The sequence below is a fragment of the Mixophyes fleayi genome, chromosome 4 (genome assembly GCF_038048845.1).
Source record: "Mixophyes fleayi isolate aMixFle1 chromosome 4, aMixFle1.hap1, whole genome shotgun sequence".
NCBI lineage: Eukaryota > Metazoa > Chordata > Amphibia > Anura > Limnodynastidae > Mixophyes > Mixophyes fleayi.
Genome location: NC_134405.1, coordinates 141,364,082 through 141,382,128, shown reverse-complemented (window position 1 = coordinate 141,382,128; position 18,047 = coordinate 141,364,082).

Sequence of the window (18,047 nt, the reverse complement as noted above, 5' to 3'; positions counted from 1 at the left end):
TACTTTCCATTGACTTTGCTATTGTATTGCATATCCGTCTGGACTGTGTTGTGTTCATCTCCGGAGTCTTCTATCTACTGAAGCTATTGTTACTATTGACCTTGTGTTCTATTACCTGGATCGCTCTAGTGACTTTGTATACTTCAAGCAGCACTTGTCAGTTATTATTGTTTGTGGATATCATCGTGGGATCAAGTTCCGTGTGCCCCGTGTATCCTCTGCATTACATTCATCTCCTCGTGCCCCTCCTCACATATATATAGCAGTGGTACAACTTGCTGATACAGACCACTGACTCCTGTTTCCCATTGGCACCAGTTTCAAGTATCCTCTCACATAAGCAGTGGTACAACTTGCTGTACGCAGACCACTGACTTCCCCGTTACCTACTTGCACCTGGAATCCATTCCTTCACTATAGACAGTGGTACAACTTGCTATACGCAGACCACTGACTCTCACTACCTCCTCTCTACTCCTGGACATTCCTCCTCAATATAGCAGTGGTACAACTTGCTGTACGCAGACCACTGACTCTCCTCATGTTTCCTTGTCCATCTGGTTCCTCGTGTACATTCATCTAAGTCATTACCAGTTGCTGCTAGTCATAGACTTTCCTTGAGCATTCTCTCACCATCTGCTGATTCTCCTGTTCCGTTGTCACCATGCTACCAGAGGACCATAGTACCAGCTATATTACTCTGGTAAGAACATCATCTGGTGATATCCTGGGCAAAGACTCCTAGTGCCCGTGACACTAGCGCTCAGTCAATGAGTCTTTGCTTGCCTCTATTCTGTGTTGCTGTCCTATTATCTGTTTGTTTATGGGTTATTCTCTCATGCTTGCTTCAAAACTGGGGTCACGTGGACCCACAGGTGACGAAAATATAAGCATAAAGGACCACTGGTCCTAATCAGATGAACCATAAAACTGTTTTAACTTCCATCAATCGAGGTGATCAGTTAGTTCCAAATCCCCCGAATGTATTTAACCCCAGTCTTAAGTCCTGCTGGATTGTCCCTTCCTTTATTCAATGTTGAGCCATGTTGGAGGATGTATATACTTAACAATATGCATTATAATTCCCTTTCCCCTGGAGAAAGACCTACTTTGTTGTATTGAAATGTTCAAATACTCCCGTTAACATTAAAACCAGTTATATGTCAAGAGTTAGGGCTAGAAGTCCTTCAATGTTCTTCAGGAAAGTGTAGTATATCTATTTATTTTTTGCCAAGGCATATGTTGTAAGAACCTTTATCTGTACCATATTTCAAAGTTAGGCTTCTGGCTATACATAATTCTGGTAATTTTGGGTGGCGCTTTTCTATTTGCTATATGGGGTTGCAAACACATAAAGAAATGTTGCGCAAAAGAGGAAAAGCCCTTCATGTCTGTATGTTTTTGTTGTGTTTAAAATATATTTCAATAATTTATGATACCACAAGATAATTGTAAAACTAGTTAAAGTTGTCTCCATGGACTGAAATTCAGATAAGTCCCTTGTGAATAGTGGCACAGTAATAGAGTTGCATATGAGAAATGACAATTTCATTTTAACAATGTAGATTTTGATTAGAGAGCTACTTCTTTCTCTAGATGAATTGCTTCATTAATCCACATATAGATTAAACCATGACATGAAAGAAGCTCACGTGTTTAAGGGCTGGTGGATATATTATTATCCCAACCTGAAATGACTAAAATTACAGATAAACTTGGAGGGACTTTCCAGGCTAATGAATACACAAGGGATATGCTCATCAAATATTTAGGAAAGAATATAGGACAATATATTTTTCACTTATAGCACATGTGTACTAGTGTGTGTATGTTTCATTTATTACATACATTTTATATCATGCTGTGAGCTATGTTTAGCGTGCAATGCAGAAACTATCAAATCACACCCAAGGCACACCACAAAGCACCTTGATTTAGCACCGCTACATCAATGTACACAAATCCATTGAGCTCAGGAGCAGTCTCCACAAAGTAAAAATACTCAATGTACAGAGAGGATGGAAAATCTTAGGTGGTACAATGTGTACAACTGTATAGTCACATCAAAATTCAACCTCTTACCCCTTTAGTACCACTGCTTTCAATTAAATAAATAATTCAATTTCTATTTTAAAAACTGCTTGTTTTATCCTAATTTATGGCTTAAATACATCAATGTATGGTATCACAGGACTCTTTATTATATTTGTCACTTGTGTAAATGAAGCTTTTTATTACATTGATTGCAGAGAATCTAGAAATATACTTCTCTACCAGAGGTGGTCAGAGATTGGATCTCACCCTATACTTTTACATTTTATACTTTTAATAAGAGCTATTTGGCAGAGAACCACATTTGTAGGATTTTGAGCAATGTAATTCATACTTCTTACCTAAAATTGACACCTGTAATAAAAACATGCCTAGGTTGAGTTCCACCATACAGTTAGACATGTGGTACCTTTGCCATAGTGAAAAACAGCCTTAGGCTGGTTACTGCAGGACTTGGGCCTCTATAATGGGAAAGAGGACACGAAAAACTGTGTGCCAACCTTTTCCAGAGGCTACAAGCCCCAGTGCTATCAGCAACAATCACAAACTGTGAGCATCTAGCCCCCCCCCCCCCCAACTAACTGGACATTAAATAAATATTCTTTATTTTGTTGAATAAACAGGGAGCTTGGTGTCCTTCCTTATTGTGCCAGCTCTCTGCTGCCGGGCAAGTACAGCCATGAAGTTCTGCCCTGTGATACACAAGGCATTCAATTGTAGCTGAGATATGGATATTGGGCATATAGCCAAACCCGGTACTACCTCTATGGAGCGCCAATACAGTCAGGCACTTGTTTAATGTAATGCTGTGCAGCGGCCGCTGAGCTTAATTATAATATCTTCCACAGGGGCGCACGGAGTATTGTTGGAGGGGGGGTTTCTCCCCGCCGACCCCAAAGAAAAAAAACAAAAAAAAGAAAAGAAAAGAGGGAGAGCGCAGCAGCTCCGTTTCGCCAGTGCTGTCCTATACAGCAGCCGCGCCACTGTCTAAGAAGCGTCTGCGGTGGTGCTGTATACAATAGAGCACCACCACGGACACTTCTTTGACAGCGCCGCAGCTGCTGTATAGGACAGTGGCCATTTAGTTAGCGCAGGGGGGGTTTCTAGGGACTCAGAAACCCCCCCTGTGTGCGCCACTGTTCCACAGCCTCCCGATGCCGCTCAGCTTCAAATCCAGGGAGGGTATGTTGCGATTGGGGTGATCGCTCCCCTCAGGAACATTGGGACACACTGCCCTGCTCCCTCCTCACAGAATGTTAGGCGTGACATAATCATCACACCCCAATGCTGTCAGTGAGGAGCTAGGCAGAGAGGAGCCTCTGCCAGAAGAAAAGACAGCAGGTAAGTAAAGAATGGTTTGTTGCAGTGGAACAGTGTGATGTAGGGGAACAGCCTGATGCAGGGGGGAGGAGTTATGCAGGGGAACAGTGTGATGAAGGGGAACATTGTAATGCAAGGGGAGCAGTGTAATGAAGGTGTACAGTATTTTGAATTGAAACAGTGTGAAGGGACAGCGGTGTGAAAGGGGGTAGTGTGATTAGGGGCACAGTGTGATAGGAGGGCAGATAGTGAAAAAGGAGCAGCAGTGTGATAATGGGGGAGCAGTGTGATGAAAGGGGAACAGTGTGATGAAAGGGGAACAGTGTGATGAAAGGGCACAGTGCGATGTAAGGGTACAGTGTGATGAAAGGGGTCCCAGTGTGAATAGGGAGCAGCAGTGTGATGAAAGTGTCCAGTGTGATGAAGGGGCCCAGTGTGACGAAGAGGGCACAGTGAAAATAAGTGGACAGTGGTGTTATAGGAGGGCACAATGTGAAAAGGGAACAGCAGTGTAATGAAGGGGGCAGAAGTGTGAGGAAGGGGGAGTTTGAAGCTTTGCCTAGGGAGCCAATAAACCTTGCACCAGAACTGAATATAGCAGGCAGCCTTTGTACCGACTTGACCTTGTGTCCTCAGCCACATCACCCTTCTTACATCCCTAATTACACAAGTAACCTCTTCAGTCAGGAATGTCCTGGCAACTATCTGCAGCCATAGAGTTGTTTGGATATAAGCTCAGCTGTTGCATAGTGAAAGGAGTCACATGGCCTCATCCAATTACATCTACATACTTATATTATCCTCCACCCAACCTCCTGCCAAACATATGGATGCTTTGAAGTTGGTGGCTGCGGGGTACATGGAAACCTGGAGTGTCTGGGTAATTAATTATTTGCAATTTTGGCATCAGAACATCTATTTAAACTGTGTATCTTATGTAATTGTGGTAGCTCCTCAACACTGTACAACTTTTTCCACTTGAACCGCTTTTTTCAACTCCTCAGCTGCCCTCAAGTCAGTGAATAAGTCATCATGTCAGCCAGGCAGTGGATGGTTTGAAAACAGCAGTTCAAGTGTAATTGCACAGCGTTTGCAAGCTACACTGGCATTTATATAATTAACAAGTGCCAAAAGAAAAAAAATATACTTTATTTAATTAAATAAGTTAAACAAAATATTTTATAATAGTTAGCAAGGAGGAGTATGGCATTTGGGGTGTCTGGCAGTAGGAAGGGAGAGAGTGATAAATGGGTTATCTGATAAAAGATGGCCCGAAAATGGTAGTGAGAGTGCCTGGCAGCAGGGACTGTGGCTGCTGGAGTGTCTGGGAGTGTGTGTATGTGTGTGGGGGGGAAGGGGGGGGGTAGCAGGGGTAGCAGATGGAACTCCTAAAAGCAGGGAGGGGGAATATAGTAGATGGGGTATCTGGCAACAGGGATAAGGAGTGTGGTAGATGCGGTGTCTGGCAGTATGGAGGGTGTCTATTACATACTTGCCAACTCTCCAGGAATGTCCGGGAGACTCCCGCATTTCGCGCGAGTCTCACTGACTCCCGGGAGAGTGTGGCAATCTCCTGCATCTGCCCACTTCCTAGTGAAGTGGGCAGTATTAGATCCAAAACGCAGTGATTTAACGGGAATCACAGCGTTTGGCCCTGCCCCCTCCTGTAAATGACGCGTTTGGATCATTACGCCACGAAGTTTGGAGCCCCACCCCCCATCATGCCCACCTCCCCAGGCAGGCTCCCGGAAGCCAATTTCAGAAAGTTGGTAAGTATGGTCTATTATGCTTGTTGCTCTCTCTTTTAGACAGATACATACACTCACTCTCTCATTCACACACACATTTCTCATTCAGGTAGATGTTGTATCTGGCAGCAGGGAGGGAGCATATGGCAGATCGGGTGCCTGGCAGTAGGGGAGGAGTTTATTATGCAAAACTTGGTTCTCTCTCTCTCACACACACACTCACAATCACTCTCATATACAGACACACATTTCTTACACATACTGACTCACATTCTCTCTCACATACACACACAAGCTTCCTTACGCTCAGGGATGGATTGGGAACTTAAAGTGGCCCTGGAAAAAATTCTGAAAGTAGTTTCATGTAGACGGGGCGAACACATAAAAATAGGCAAGCTTAGCACACCATTGGTAGGTAACGCATCCTAATGTTTACCATGCTCAGTTCACAATCCGCACAAATACAAGCATAAACTGTAGTTAAGGAAACTGACATATATGCTTTCAATAGAACAGCAGTGTCAAACTGGCTACCTAAGACAGAGAGTGCTTGTTTAGCAGCATAATTGTTAACAATAGCTTCACAGTTATTTTCAGTTTGTGGTCATTTTATTTTAATGGTCACTATCCTGTTTTCTCATAGGAGATTGCTGCTTTCGTCCCACTATGCACAACTCTCACCCTGACAAACAAGTCTTTGCTCTCCCATTTAGTGTTATTACCTGGCTTTGTTTCATCATTTATCTTTATTTTCTCTCCTTTCAATTCCACTGCACTGTTCTTCCATTCTCCCGGTCACGCACTTCGTTGTTCAGTACTCTCCCCTTAAGAACTTCACAGTAACTGCCAGAAAAACAGCCTCAAGCAGATCTCCCTGTTATTGGCTCTACAGGAGCGTAGAGGTTTTCACTCAGCTCACTTTCAGTTCCCATCACAATATTGATCCTATACGATTCTCGTAAGCTATGGGAGCCCCATAGAACCAATGCTGCCTGCAGCAGTATCAAGAAATATCCAGGTGAACAGAGGCATTATTAATATGCCTCAGAAAGACCCAAGATGCCATTGGCCTACCAGGAAAGCTCCCTGTAAGGTCTATGACCACTCCACCCCTGCTTACACTCAGCTCCTCTTTCTGCTGTGCTACCTCCTGCTTCCTCTGTGGCTTTGGAAGTGTTAGTAGGGGGCATATCTATGCTAATTGGCTGATTGACTGTGCAATGGCAGTCGGTCAATCAGAGCACATTAGAGGCTAGTGAGGAGCTCCTGTCTGAGCAGGAAACTCCTCAGTACTACTAAGAAGCACAGGCTACTCCTTGTCACAATCTACCTCCTGCAGCTCCTGTCTCCTGTTGGACTTTGCCTTTTTATCTATCCAGCCTGCAGTAGCACTGTTCAACCAAAGGGGCCACTGTGGTACTTGGACTGCTCTTCTACCAGCCAGAGCTAAGCTTGTTACTCTGGGCTGCTTAGCACCTGTTCCTGGCCTATAAAAACTGCCTGACCCAGCAGTCTTTACTAGTTCATCTGTTGCCTTTTCCTCTGCTGGTTCTCCTGTGTGTGATCCTTGATTGATTTCCTGATTTTGACCTCTGCTTGTCCCTTCATCTTGGCACCTCTTCCTGTGACCCCTGATTCGGCTTTGTTGTGACTCTGCACCTGCTTCTCACTGGTATCATATTTTTCCGTCTGGCTTTGATCCCTGGCTTGTTTGACTCTTCTGTGTTATTGTGTCAGCATTGTATTGCTTCTCTAGCAATCCAGCTTCTGCAGTCCGTAGCAGCTATCCAGCTATCTAACTCCCAATGTCTGCAGTTATTACACCACCGTGTCTGATCCAGTCTACTGGCTGTCTGCCTACCTGTTCCTCATGCCTCCTGAGTATCCTGAGTCCTAACACCCGTTACTCCTCCAGTGCCATACCCTGCTGTACTTGTTGCCACATCATTTATTGAAACCTAACCTGTGTACCTGTGTTACTAATAAACTACTTTGTTCCACTTACGCTCTCTCAGTGGTCTTCATATTAGGAATCCTGACACTCCTCCACTTACTCTTCTAAGTTTGCTGTCTTAGCCCCACCCCCTAGGAGAAGGAGATGAGCCATCAAAAAGTGGTACCAACCCAGAATTTCCCAAGTATCACACTGCCTATATACAATACAATAAACATTCTGGAAAGCTCTATGCAATACAAGGAGCTTTTCAATAACATTTATACAATACACAGTTCACCATAATAAACAATATACAATAGAGAGGACATTCTTTTTACCTCTATACAATACAGAGAGCATTCTAGTGATCTATATACAATATAGAAAGTATTTTAGGGATTTCTTTACAACACAGATAGCATTTTAGGGACAGCTATACAAAACAGTGAGCATTTTCCTGACCAACAGCCAACCCTGTTTTGGAAGCCCAAATCTCTGGTGGTGTTACAGTGCAGACTCTTTTATATTGCAGACCACCCCAAAGGTCTGACAGCTTAACTATGCAAACCCCTGACTTATGGTGGCTTTATTATACAAACCACTGGCCATTCTGAGTATGTTGAAATTAACTGTGAGGTGTAGCCATGAGCTATGCAGACACAAGCAAAGCAGCCCAAAGAAATTCAAATTGTACCAATCTGGGGGCTGAAACTGATAAAAACATCCAGCATACAGAGAAAGAAAAGTAGCTGTATGCAGATTTTCATACTCCCAAAATAGGAACATATATTAAGAATTATATCCAGCATACAGAATAAATAAATTGGTACTGTGGATTTAGGATAGGTACGCACTATAGAAATTTCCTCCCTTTGTGTTATCTGTAACAATTTTACCAATGACTGATAAACAAAAAGAAGTCACAATGAGTATGCCAATTCATGTGTGCACACTATACACGTTTTCAAGACTTACCTTCAGATCTGGGCTCTTCATCTGTCATACGCATACGCATCGGCTGAAAAGATCATGGGGTAAATGTATCAAGCTGAGAGTTTTTCTGCGGGTTTGAAAAACCAATCAGATTCTAGCTATCATTTATTTAGTACTTTCTACAAAATGACAGCTAGAATCTGATTGGTTGCTATAGGCAACTTCTCCACTTTTCAAACCCGCTGGAAAACTCTCAGCTTGATACATTTACCCCCATGACTCTGTAAACTCTATGGAGATCCTCATAGTGATGCATACACAATGTAGAATAGTTTGAACATTGATCCATCATTGAACACCATTTTTAGTCCAGTTTAAAATCAATATGAAATTATTTGATGAGGTTTGGAACAATAATCACTCATCGTTTCAGTGTACACAGTAATGCAATGTTGGGTCGAACAAACGTTTATCGGGTGATTGCCCTGATAATCAGCTAAAAACACTAAAAGTGTGTACCCAGGACTATTCACAATAACAGAACAAGATAATTGCATACTGTACAGAACAAGAGATGCAATTTTGTGTACTAGTTCTTCATGCAGTGTATTCAGGGTAAGGATTAATAGCAGCACTGGGGTCATGAGTTTGATTCCTGACCATGGCCTTATCTGTGAGGAGTTTGTATGTTCTCCCTGTTTTTGCCTTGGTTTCCTCTGGGTGCTCTGGTTTCCTCCCACACTTCAAAAGCATACTAGTAGGTTAATTGGCTGCTATCAAATTGACCTCAGTATATCTCTCTCTCTGTCTGTGTCTGTATATGTAAGGGAATTTAGATTGTAAGTTCCAATGGGGCAGGGACCAATGTGAATAAGTTCTCTGTACAGCGCTGTGGAATTAGTGGCATTTTATAAATAACTGGTGATGATGATGATGATGATGATGATGATGATGATGAATAGTTGCATTTGGCATGCACAGCTACAGTTACCATCTTTTCCCTGAGAGTAGCAGTAAAATGACTTCAATAGTACAAACAATGGAGTTGCTTTGAGTCTGGGAGACTGAAATCACTCACAGCAACATTTTCATTTTTCTAAACCATTCCTGATGAGACCAACCAAAAGCTCTTATGTAACTGTATTGGCCTGAGCAATATGCACTAGATAAGCTTAAACTAGTGTCATTCGGACATCACTCCTACTTTTGTCTTCCTACTTCTATTTATGTAACTTGATATTTTTGTAACTTAAAGGATACATTACTGCATTAAAGTGTGACTGGGAATATTTTAAATGTCTTCTAATCATTGTATTCTATTTACAGAGATTCTATTCAATTTACTCTCACAATTTAATTATAGGAAACCAGGAGCTATTTTCTCAGTCACTATATGGAATAAATCATACATTGCAATTATTATTTGATTACAATGGTGGTGTTTAAAACAAGCTTCTCTTATCAGCAAATGCCAGAGGTCATATAGTGAATATATAGAAGTCATTTTGCCATAATTAATGCCAAATATTGTACAAGGATATTTAAAGATGCAGTCCCACTAAAATAACCACACTTCCTACATGTCTAGTATACCATTTCCATTCATCAAATTAGGGTAAGAATACTAGATGACTTTATTCATCCATTCACTCACATAGTTCTTAAAAGTAATGACTACTTTCACTTACTTTTGATCATTTAACTGCCACCTCTGAAATGATATGTTGAATATTGTAATCAATAAGTACAAAAAATATTTCTCATTCTTTTTATTATGATGGAACTATATGGGTGTACTGCCTGTCCATTGTGGAAAGGGGGTAGTGATAATGCTAGCGGAAAACACTAGCTGGTCTGTAAGAACAGCAATTCTCTGAGCCTTAGGTGAACATCTATCCTTTTTCTTGACCCCCACCCTTATTCTGTGATTTTGAATGCTAATGCATGCTTATACATATGTGTAAAATAATGAAAAATGACTTGAATGTTGTCAAATTCAGTTATTATTATTATTAATTAAAAATTAAAAGTACAGCAATGAGAGACAATGGATTGAATATTCCTTCTCTTCTGTAATCTTTGAATCTACCTTTGTCCTGGAAGTGCCCAGGACCCTAACAAGCCCCTGCAATGAGGTAGCTTATTCGCTTGATTAGGATCCAATTGCTACAGGTACATATTTTCAGAAGCAATCAAGGCATATTGAATCTTCTGAACAACTTCCCTTGCCTCTCAAAGAAGTACTACAGATTTTTGAGCTTCCAATTGTTGCCAGTTGCTGCCTTGCTGTACTTAGCTGCCAGTTGCTGCCTGTTGTCCTAAGCTGCCAGATGCCAACTCCTGTTGTGAGCTGCGAGTTGCCACCTTCTGTCTTAAGCTGCCAATCATTGCTTCCTGTTCTGGGATCCAGTCATTACCTCCTGTTCTGGAGGTCCAATCATTGGCTCCTGTTCTAAGCATCCAGTTGTTGCCTCCCTTTCTAAGCATCTGAGATTTCAGTCATTGCCTCCTGTTTTCAAGGTACAGCCGTTGCTGCCTATTCTGAGAGTCCAGTCACTGCCTCCTGTTCTGAGGGACCAGACATTTTGTACTGAGGATCCAGTTATTGCCAGTCGATTCCAGAAATGACTGCCGAGTTGCTGCCTCCTGCCCTAAGCTGCCAGTCCCAGAGATGACAGCCTCGTGTCCTCAGGTTGCTGAGAGAACAGTATCATCTCTTAAGGTTGCAAAGATGACAGCCTTATGTCCTGAGGCTTCCTGCTCTGAGATCTCTGTAATGACTGCTCTGCCCAAGGTCTCTGAGATGACTACGTGGTCTAGGGTTCCATTTGCTGTCTTGCTTGTGGTCTAGGTTGCTGCCTATAAGGCGATTGTCTTGCCCAAGGACAAGTCCTCGGGCAAGACAAGATGACTGTTATGCTCAAGTCTCCAAGGTGAATGCCTTGTCTCCTGAAAACCCAGTCCTGGAATGTCTAGCCCAGGGGTTATCCTCACCATTGCCACTCTTATCTGATGCCCAAAAAGATCCTGATTTTGCTCTCAAGATATCCTTTCAGTTGCTTTCTTTGGTTGGATCTATAAGGCATTTGGGACCTGTCTAGTTGAAGGGGGAATACATTCTTAATGTCATGATCCTGTTTTCTTCTCTGCAGCATTTACCCTTATATGATTTCCAGCATGTATAGAGTTTAAGCTCCTGTAACATCTCTGCACCTGGCTCTGTATACAGGGGCTCTATGTAATCTGGCTGAGCCTTATACTCCCTGCCAGATCATTCTGTTCAGTTCAGCTTCAGTGTGCATCATCATGGTTCTACTCTGGCCCAGGTCCAGGCTTATTTCTATTCTGATGCTGGATTCCCTGGTCTTGTACTGTGTCTATCCTGGACTTTGTTGTCTTGTGCCCTGCTTTGAGACCTCTGTTTTTCTGTGGAAGATTATCTTGTTCTGCTGGACTGTGCTTTAGGAGCTTTTCGTCTTCCTGTCTCGCACAGCAAGAAGCTGTTATTATCATTTATGCTTTTGCACACTGCCTTGCATGATGTTTTGCTTTCCATTTGACTCCACCATATATTCACATTTCTTGTCGATGCTTAAGCCATGTCATTGAAAAAACATGTTTAACAAAAGGACTACAATACGTGGTCATTCATTTGCTGTACCTAAAAATCTTATGACTCACAACTAAAGAACAACCCATATACCCCATCTGTACCCAAAGATTAATAACAATGCCATGACATTCAAGACAGTTATACTGGACTGTAAAAACATATCTCCTTGTGAAACTCTGGTTTTGTCCCAGTATGTGACATGCTTATTAAAATAAACAGGCAACAGGGTTTCCCATTGCCAGGAAACACCTCTAGGCCTGATTCATTAAGGAGAGCAAAGCAAAAAAAAAAAGAGTAACTTTGCACCTTGGCAAAACCATGTTGCATTGGAGGGGAAGTAAATTTAAAAGTGGGAAAATATTTATATTTGAGATAGGTCATGTCCTAGATCAACTTTAAAATTTAGTACAAAAATAAAGCTATCAAGTATTTGTGTGCTACATGAAAAAGCAGCCAGTATTTTCCTTATGTCCAAAATAATAAACTAATTTGCCCCCTTTGCATTGAAACATGATTTTGTCCAGAATCAAATTAACTCCTTTTTTTTGCTTTGCTCTCCTTAATGACTCAGGCTCCCTGTGTGCAAATCACCACCTACTAAAAGCAACTACAAAGACGCAGTATGCTGATGCCAGCTGTCAGGAAGTGGATGGAAATGTAATCTTCCCCTTTCTTTCACTGCATGGCAGGGGCCATGCCTCCCTACTTTTGGGACCTCCCCTTTTCACGCCACCTGTTGCCAGAGAAAAAGTAACAAGCAACCATATATTTTGAACAACACAGACCTCACCTTCAGTTCTACTCAGATGATCTGCATCTGACTATTTTTTCTTCTTCTCTGCTTTCTCCATTTCTCTTTTAATGACTTCTCCCCATGTGTGTTTTCTTACAAATCCTGTGAGTAGTAATCACTTGTCGTATTGATTACCATTTGAGCTATCCGCTCTGATTTACATTGCATTGTGTTGCATTATGAATGATAGTTAAACTTGATAGTTTTTTTCTATTTTAGATTTTTGAACGTTTTATCACTTTGCATATTCTTATATTTAGCTATATACATATACACAGTGATATACATAGCAGAGATGTCCATAGGTACCTGTGCATGTATTGTGGTATTTTGTGGTCCGAAGCAGTTACAATGAAAATATATTGTGACTAGTCTTTACAGACAGATTGGGTACGATATGGTGACAGCAAATCTGTCGACAGTCAGACTGTCAACACCAAAATGTTGACAGTCAGAATATCGACATGTTTAAAATGTTAACATTGTTACTGTCGATATTACAGTGCTAGCTGTGACCTGTAGAGCACCAGGACACAATTTACATAAACCACATACCATGTTTCCCAAATAGTTTTATTGGAAAATAAATAAATAAATCAATCAATAATTCTCACCAACTGTAAAGCCACTGGCATTGCCCCTTGATTGTTGACATTGTGACTGTCGACATTACTACTGTTGACAGTCACAATGTCAACTTTTTAAATATGTTGACAGTCTGGTCTGACTGTCGACAATTTCTTGTCAACAGTCCTACTGTTGACATACTCACCGCCGCTGATATGACTACATCCCTGTTTGGACACCTGTGAGTGTCTTATGCTGATTTGTGGCCTGGAGCTGTTACATCATCGACACACATTAATTGTTGATTCAAGTTTTGCTACTTTTTCATTTATCAAAGTAAATTGGTTTATATAAATTGCTATCTTAGTCTTAGTCTTGATTATCATCATCCTGCGATGGCGATAACAAAACAGGTATTACGGTGGTACTGCTGTACTACTATGTTACCTGTTAAATAGACGGCCTCCATGCAAGCATTTGGAAACCCCCCTCTAGGAATCTTACATTCACCCATGCTAGCCTATTCTTTAACAGAAGTATCTTTCTGGAGGAAACTGATAACCCAAGATTGATTTTTCTCAAATATAGCTCTACATTATTATAATAATAATAATAATAATAATAATAATTATTATTATCATTATTATTATCTTATTTAGCGCCACCATATAATTAAGTGCTGTACAGAGAATATTAATCATTCACATCAGTTCCTCATTAGAGTTTACGGTCTAATTTATCTGCCACATACATACATAAACACACTGGGCCTGAGTCATTAAGGAGGAGAGCAAAACAAAAAAGGAGTAACTCTAAATCAGGGTCAAGCTAACTTCTTTTTCAATTTTTTTCAACCCATTGGGCAAGTTGTAAAGGGACAGATTGGGCCTGATTCATTAAGGAAAATAAAGCCAAAAAAATTGTACTTTTGCCCCTTAGCAAAACCATGTTGCATTGGAGGGGGAAGCAAATTTAAAATGTGGGCACAGATTTATAGTTGGGGTAAGGCATGTCTTAGATCACTGATGGCTAACCTTTTCAGTTTGGTGTGTCAAAAATCGGAAAAAAGTGTAGACTTCCATGGGTCACGTGTCATTTCAATAAAAAAAAAAAAAATATATATATATATATATATATATATATATATATATATATAACAAAAAGAAAGTTGTCAGCGCTTATCCTTTAAACTGCATATCTGTGTGTGTCTAGCAAAATGAAAACATGAGATATTAGTTCATATCTTGATCAAAAGACTTAAGCCTGCATCCCAACGTCAAGGGTACCTCATTATATGCAGGTCCTACACTGACCTATATGCTTTAAACACTATTAAAATGCAGTTAAAATCAGATGCACTCACCTCCCAGGTATAGGGGTTTACATCTAGCAAAGGCTGGCTTGTGAGCCACACCCAAATGTGCCTTAAATAGGCTTGATGGACAGCTGCTATGAGAAAAAGGCAATATTTTGAAACAAAACCAGAGAAAAGTAAGCCCGGGCTCGGTATATCCCACATTATATATGGTACCAGCTGCTTGGCAATAAGCCCGCGCTCGGTATATCCCACATTGTATGTGGTACCAGCTGCATGGCAATATAAATGCCCATATATGTATACAAAACAAAAAGAAAGTTGTCAGCGCATATCCTTTAAACTGCATATCTGTATGTGTCTAGCAAAATGAAAACATGAGATATTAGTTCATATCTTGATCAAAAGACAATACAAACAAAACAATATAACAATAATATGAAAATATATATGGGATATAACTGTTGTTTTTATTAAATGTTTTTACATCTCACCTTTTTTTTTATAGAGATCATCATCATCAACATCTATATATATATATATATATATATATATATATATATATATATATATGTATATATATATATATATATATATATAGAGAGAGAGAGAGAGAGAGAGAGCAAGCAAATTCCATAGCACAACAAAACTGGGTAATACAGACAGAGAGGTAAGAGGGCCCTGCTCACAAGCTTACAATCTATGGGACAATGGGAGGTTGATACATGAGGCTAAGTGCTACATATTTTATATTGGTCCAGCATGATTGCAAAGGTAAAAAGTGCTTAGTGAGCTATATAATTCAGTCACACAGAAATGTTGGTCAGGGAGTTGTTGTCTTGTGTGAACTGTATAGAGCAGTGATGGCTAACCTTTTCAGCTTGGTGTGTCAAAAATCTGAAAAAAGTGTAGACTTCCTTGGGTCGCGTGTCATTTCAATAAAAAAAATAATTAAAATATATATATATATATATACATATAAATATATAAAATTGGTATTGGGTTACAGGGTGAAACCAGATACTGGCCACGAGCAATCTTATGTAGTGTTTTTATTAATAGACCAAAGACTCCATTTCTGGTGAGCCTGCAGGGTATGTGGAGCTGTGTGATTATATATAAATATTGTATTATAGGATTAAAAAATTAGAGGAATCCTCTACTATAATACAATATTTATATATAATCACACAGCTCTGCATAACCTGTACAGCAGCCGCGGCGCTGTTAAGGAAGCGTCCGCGGCGGTGCTGTATAAAGAAAATGTTAGATCAACTTTAAATTTCAGTATAAAAATAAAACCATCAAGTATTTGTGTGAAAAAGCAGCCAGTATTTAACTTATATGCAAAATAATAAACTAATTTGCACCCCTTAAATTGTAACATGGTTTGTCCAGGATCAAATTTACTCCTTTTTTTGCCTTGCTCTCTTTAATGACTCATACCCTCTAGGGTCATTTTTGTGAGCATCCAATTAACCAACCAGTGTGTTTTTTGAATGCATTGGGATTAAGTTCTGAAAATTAATCTGTGATACGTCTGCTGTGAATTCCATTTGCTTTTTAAATAAGTATGAAATAACTCTTGAAAATGCGCATAAAACACCATTATTTTTGACTATTGTAATTTATGACTTGATTATTTTTAGCCAATGAGTTTAAAACTCCCAACATTTACTTCTATGGGTCAGTAACCACCATGTCATTTGCATTTACTTTTTACTGTCAACCACCTAATCCTACTCTTTTTTTCTCTCAAAGATTCAAAAACATTTAAATATTTTGTTAATGTATCTACTAGTCCATAATTACGCATAACTGCCATCATATAATCCGCTACACGCTTTTGAATACTTTGAATGTTTTCTGAATTGAAATGTTAAAACCTATGTTGTTTTCATTACCCACTGTGCTGAATTGTACATATTCTGTATGGTTTCTGCATTTTGATAACAGGAGGCAAAGTCTTGCAAAGTATACTCTACACAATAGAGTCTTCCTCAATTAATTGCACAAAAAACCTCCCTTCAGATGTTTAAACATAATTTTAAAGAGAGCATAGAAATGACCTGTTTTGAGTAAACATTTGGACAAAAGTCTATATTTGTATGTTTTATTTTTATTTTATTGCTCAGACAGTGTGAATTACAACAAACGTATATGTTTTAGGTACAAAATTAGAAGTACAATTTGAAAGGAGGAAAGCCAAAGTAACATTAACATGGGAAGAGATGGAGAAGGTGCGGGAAAGGTAACATTGAGCAGCCAGGAACTACATTCCTTTGTCTAAACTCCTGGGAACTGTAGTAAGAAAGGGAAATGAGTATAGTGAACTGGTAGCCAGCATCTGAGTGTGCCACAATTATATTACTTTTTATTAAATGTATTATCATTAATTAGCTGTTAGTGTTGCCTAAAGACTTGGTAGAGTTCCATACCATATATATGGTGCATGAGCCACACTTTGGACATGTGGGCTCTTTCCTGCACTTATATTGAGTATATTGAGTGGATGTTCCTTATACCAGAGTGTGTCCTAACAGCTGTTTGGGCAGTTGACTGAATCAAGGGAGTTTTTTTTTTGAGTTAGCACAATGAGTAAGGTAGCCTAGTCTTTAATCACTTTGTGAAGGTCCATTCTTGCTACATTCACATTCCAGCAAATACAGGGCACGCAGCACACCTAAGAGTGTCACAGACCATTGTTTTATTGTGAGGTTAGGCCAAATATACACTACATTGCCAAAAGTAAGTGAACACCTGAACAGCATTTCCAAAATCATGGGTATTATTATTGAGTTGATCCCCCCTTTGCTTCTATAACAGCCTCTACTTTTCTGGTAAATATTTGCACTAGATTTTGGATTGTGGCTGTGGGGAAATGCATTCAATCAGCCACAAGAGCATTGCTGAGGTTGGGCACTGATGGATGGACTCATTCGCAGTTGTCATTCCAATTCATCCCAAAGGTGCTCGATGGGGTTGAGGTCAGGGCTCTGTGCATGTCAGTCAAGTTCTTCCACACCAAACTTGGGAAACTATTTTGTGATGGACCTCACTTTGGTCACAGAGGCATTGTCATTGTCACTCACCGGACTGTGAGTGCTACTTCTCGTGTGTTTAGGAACCGTGGCCGTCCACCATCCTGAGGGTCTGCGCATGTGCAGCCCTTTCAAACCTTCAGTACATGTTCCTTTTAGTTAATTGGTTGATCAGGCAACACTCCCTATTTAAAGCACCTGTGGTCAATACCTCGTTGCCTGATCTTGGAGTCTCATTCCCCTATGAGCCTCTGAAGGTGTTCCTGTGTTTCCTCGTGTGTTCAGCTCCTGCTGATTCCTGTTGTTCGTTTGTGGTTTCCAGACCACTTCAACTCTCCTGTGTTTCATCGTTACTGCACCAGCTGATTCCTATCCGCTGCCTCCGTGCTTCTACGGTTTCCAGACCACTTCAACTCTCCTGTGTTTCTTCGTTACTGCACCAGCTGATTCCTATCCGCTGCCTCCGTGCTTCTACAGTTTCCAGACCACTTCAACTCTCCTGAGTTTCATCGTGACTGCACCAGCTGATTCCTACCCGCTGCCTCCGTGTATCTACAGTATCCTGCTCACTTCAACTCTCCCGTGTTTCATCGTGACTGCACCAGCTGATTCCTATCCGCTGCCTCCGTGTATCTACAGTATCCTGCTCACCTCAACTCTACCGTGTTTCATCGTGACTGCACCAGCTGATTCCTATCCGCTGCCTCCGTGTATCTGCAGTGCCCTGCT